Here is a 4,870-nt window from a genome sequence, read left to right as displayed (position 1 = left end):
GGGGACGATCTCAGGTGGTGACGTAGGGGCGGGGCCTCAGGGGGCGAGGCTCTAAGGAGAGGATCTGATGGGTGGAGACGCAAGGGCGTGGCGTTGAGGGAGGGGGCTCTTAAGGGAGGATCTCCTGGATGGTGATGCTGGGGCAGGGCTCTGAGGGGAGGATCTTGTAGGTGGAGGTATATGGGCGTTTCAGGGGAGGAGCCCATGGGTGAAAGGGCGGGGCTTACGGGAAAGAGGGGAGGCTGTCATAGGTGGAGGTGCATGGGCGGGGCTCCAGGGGAGGGGCCTGTGGGGAGGAGCACGTGGGGTGGGAAGGCGCTTGTGGGGCGGGGTGGGGTCGAGCCGGTGGGATGGAGCCCGTGGGGTGGTGTGGGGTGGGGTGGTTCTCGCTGATAGGACCCCCGTTTCTCTTGCCCTGGGTTAGAGGTAGGCACGGTGTGTTTGGGGTCAGGGAAGGGGGGGTGTCCAGGGGACCAATCCTTGTCCAGTCCCCCCCCACTCCCCTAGGAGGAAATGCAAATGAGTAAGTCGCTGCATATGCCAGAGTCTCAAAAACGTTGATTTTTTTCCCTTGGAAGTCCCTGTAGTCGATGAATGGTTTTCCTTTACAGGTGTTTTCCAAAATGGTCAATGCTTGGAACAGCGGAAGCCCCAAAGTGCTCAGAACAGCGTGCAGACCTCTTGCCTCTCTCCTCCCAAAACCTGCCCGTGGTTCCTCAGTAATCCCTGAGCACCCCCAGCTCCTCGGTTCCCTGCTGCGCCCTCCAGGAGCCCAAATTCCACGTAAGGCAGGGTCGCCCTCGTGTCCCGCCGTGGCTCCGGTGTCCCTCCCCTGTCAGATTCCTACTTAGAGGACCTACGGGGCACGGAGTCATATCTGGGGACAAACGCCGGCTGGAGGTGGGTTCTCAGGGGCCATTATCTCAAGGACAGGAGGAGGCTTCCCTGGGCGGGTGTGGACAGGGGACCCCGGGCCTACCCCGAAGGGAAGCATCTCTCACGGTGGCCCTTGTGTCCCCGCAGCCGAGTGGCAGGTGGCGGGGGCCACAGCACTGGTGCACAGGCTGGACGGCTGGTCCGTGGTGCAGACAATAGTCGTATCCACCAAATCACCGGGCAGGAAGCTCGTCTTCGGCAAAGGAAACTTCCAACACCTGACAGGTGGGTCCGGGCAGACCTGCTCCTTCCCTGTGCACTGCTGCGGAGAACATTCGACCCAGACAGGCTGAAGAACGGGCGTCTCGCTGGGCCAGAGGGGAAACGGCCTCTTGGGGTGCCCAGGTGATCTGGGAGCACACAGCAGTAGGAGTCGGAGGACGCTGAGGCTGCACCTGTGTCGAGACTTGCACCCGGCCATGGAGAGATTTAAACTGGTCAAGGTTAGGTCGGGGCAGTTTTTAGAGTCCAACAAACGGGGTGGGCAGTGGACCGGCTGTAAGCCTACCTGCCCCCGCAGCCCCCAGCCAAATCCTCCTTCTGGGTGGCCCCCGCGCACTCTCTAAGGCTGGGGTCCCACACGGGATCCTTGCGCTTCCCGGGTTTTTGACCATCCGGCTTACAGTGCAGAGTGGGGAAGACGCTACTCACTTGCTGAGGTGGGGGTCGGCTTCCCTGGGTCACTTGCCGAGGTGGGGGTCGGCTTCCCTGGGTCACTTACCCAAGTGGGGGTCAGCTTCCCTGCCTGACTCAGGTGCATGTCATCACGGCCGGGATGTGTTCACCACGTCTCTGTGTGTCGCACCAGAATGAGTTCACCATCCGTGTGTCTGTCCACACTGGGATGTGTCCACTGTGCATGTGTGTCTGTGTCTGTCCCTGTTGGGATGTGTCACACTGTGTGTGTCTGTGTCTGTGTGTTCCACCGGCTGTGTCCACCGTGCATGTGTGTGTCTGTGTGTCCTTGTCAGAACGTGCTCACCGTGTGTCTGTCCGTCAGAATGTGTTTACTGCGTGTCTCTGTGTATGTGTGTGTGTGTGTCTGTCTCTGCTGGGATGTGTTTACTGTGTGTGTGTGTCTGTGTGTCTGAGTCTGTCCTGGGGTGTCCGAGCGGCCTGCACACAGGGGTACCTCCCACTGCGAGCCTGTCATTGGGAGCTCGTGCCAGCCCCTTTCCCGGGCCGGTCTGCAAGCTTGGGGTCGGACACCAGGAGTTTCGCAGCTCTGACCTCACGGCCCGGCCTGCAGGATCTCACTGTGCACGTGAGGGACGTCAGCCACCCCGAGGCGGAGATCCAGAAACGCAGCATTCTGTCCACACTGCACAGCCTGCAGCTGCCCGCCCGGCTCCTGGACTCCATGGTGGAGGTTCACAACAAGGTGGACCTCGTGCCCAGGTGAGTGAGGTCCTGGTGCCCGCAAGCGTCTCCTTCTCCTGCATGCACTGGAGCCGGGTGGTGCAATGCCCCGTCTCCTCCTATGAAGCGCAGCGGTGGCAGCCGAGACACAGGGAGTGGCCCCAGGCTGTACCCCGTGGGCAGCGCACTCCTGGGCAGGACCCTGATTTCGTCCGGCTGCCCTGAGGCTGAGCAGGGCCTGTGGCATCCCCACCCTGGCAGGTACAGCCCCACGGAACCGAACGCCGTGCCCGTGTCTGCCCTGCTGGGCCACGGGCTCGGGGAGCTGAAGGCTGAGTTCGAGATGCGGCCGTTTTGAAGGCGACCGGGAGACAGATCCTCACGCTCCGCGTGAGGCTCGCCGGGGCCCAGCTCAGGTGAGCGGCCAACCGGGACAGGAGACGGGATGATGCTGTGGATGTCTGTCTCTGCCTCTGAGATGGGCTTTTGGTGGGTACAAAAAGAGCTATGGGGTCCCCCGAGAGCTTTAGGATGTGCAGATGCGATGAATGGGTTTGCATCAAATGGATGTGTGTGACTGCATACAACAGGTGCCTAACCTGTGCTGACAGGCGAGGGATGTAGGTCTCCTGGCCAATAAGCAAGCAAGCTCCAGCTGGATGCAGTGGCACAGGCCTGTAACTCCAGGACTTTGGGAGGCCAAGGCGGGAGGATTGCTTGGGCTGAGGAGTTTGAGGCCAGCCTGGGCAGCACGGTGAAATCCCATCTCTACAGAGAATCAACAATTACGCCAGGCATGGTGGCTCATGCCTTAAAATCCCAACACTTCGGGAGGCTGACGCTGACGCAGGCCGATCACTTGAGGTCAGGAGTTCGAGAAACCAGCCTGGCCCACTATGTGAAACCCCATCTCCACTAAAAATACAAAAATTAGCCAGGCCTGGTGGTGGGTGCCTTTCATCCCAGCTGCTCAGGAGGCTGAGGCAGGAGAGTTGCGGGAACCCAGAAGGCCAAGGTTGCAGTGAGCTGAGATTGCATCACTGCCCTGCAGCCTGGGCGACAGACGGAGACTCTGTCTCAAAAAAAAAAAAAAAATAGCAACGGATGGAGGCACACACCTGTCGTCCCACCTACTTGGGAGGCTGAGGTGGGAGGATGGCTTGAGCCCAGGAGGTTGAGGCTGCAGTGAGCCATGACCGCACCACTGCACTCTAGCCTGGGCGACAGAGCAAGATCCTGTCTCAAAAATGAAAACCAAACAAAAAACCGGGCGCAGTGTCTCACGCGTGTAATCCCAGCACTTTGGGAGGCCGAGACGGGCGGATCACGAGGTCAGGAGATCGAGACCATCCTGGCTAACACGGTGAAACCCCGCCTCTACTAAAAAATACAAAAAATGAGCCGGGTGAGGTGGCGGGCGCCTGTAGACCCAGCTACTCGGGAGGCTGAGGCAGGAGAATAGCGTGAACCCGGGAGGTGGAGGTTGCAGTGAGCTGAGATTGTGCCACTGCACCCCAGCCTGGGCCACAAGAGTGAAAACTCCATCTCAAAAAAAAGAAAAATAAATAAATAAATAAAATTAAAACAGTAATAATTAGCTGGGCGTGATGGTGTACCCTCTACTCCCATTGACTTGGGAAGCTGAGGCGGGAAGACTGCTTCAGCCCAGGCGTTGAAGGTTACACGGAGCTATGATTCTGCCGCTTCTGTACTCCAGCCTGAGAAACAGAGCCAGACCCCATCTCTCCAAAAAAAAAAAAAAGCTGGGTGTGGTGGCTGACACCTGAGGTCCTAGTGTTGGGGTCCGCGTGTTTCCTGAACAAAGGAATGAACACACAAGACAACACAAGACAAGACAAACATGGCGGCCGCCCCGAACGACACGCTCTGCTTTATTTTATACCGTCGTTTGTGAAATGTTAGCAAGTCGCCAGACACATTGTTGTTTCTCTGATCTTTCCCTGACTTTCTGAATTTCCCAGATGTTTACATGTAAACAAGCCCCCAGGGTCTGCTATTTGCAACTGAGGCCAGTCTTGTAGGCTCCTTTGTCCTCCCTGTTTGCAGAGGAGGAATGCCCAGCTTCGTTTGCGAGAGCGGGACTATAATGTTAATGGGGGAATGGCCTGCTCAGTTGTAAAAGCAGATAGTCCTCTACATCCTAGTTATGTCTAAGGTTGAGGTTGGAGCATCATGTGAGCCTAGGAGTTTGAGACCTAATCCTGGACAACATAGCCAGACCACGTCTCTACAAAAAAAATAACATTAGCTGGGCATGGTGGTGCATGCCTGTGATCCCGGCTACTCTGGAAGCTAAGGTGGGAGGATCACTGGAGCCCGGGAATTTCAGACCAGACTGTGCAACATGGCGAAATCCCGTATCTACCAAAAATACAAAAATTAGCCGGGCGTGGGGGTGTGCCCCTGGATTCCCAGCTACTCGGGAGGCTGAGGTGAGAGGATCACTTGAGCCCTGGAGGTTGAGGCTGAGTGAGCTGTCACTGCGTCACTGCACTCCAGCCTGGGTGACAGAGCAAGACCCTGTCCCTAAAAACAATCTAAAGAAATACTGGCG

At 57.7% G+C, this 4,870-nt stretch overlaps 1 pseudogene; it reads left to right on the top strand.

Annotated features, from left to right (window-relative positions):
- The first annotated feature begins 380 nt into the window (after window positions 1-380).
- Window positions 381-3,063, top strand: LOC113223917 (annotated as a pseudogene).
- Window positions 3,064-4,870: the final 1,807 nt, after the last annotated feature.

Source organism: Piliocolobus tephrosceles, chromosome Y, assembly GCF_002776525.5.
Source record: "Piliocolobus tephrosceles isolate RC106 chromosome Y, ASM277652v3, whole genome shotgun sequence".
Classification (NCBI taxonomy): Eukaryota; Metazoa; Chordata; class Mammalia; order Primates; family Cercopithecidae; genus Piliocolobus; species Piliocolobus tephrosceles.
Note: the sequence above shows the minus strand (reverse complement) of the source record. Positions and strands in the feature narration are given on the sequence as shown.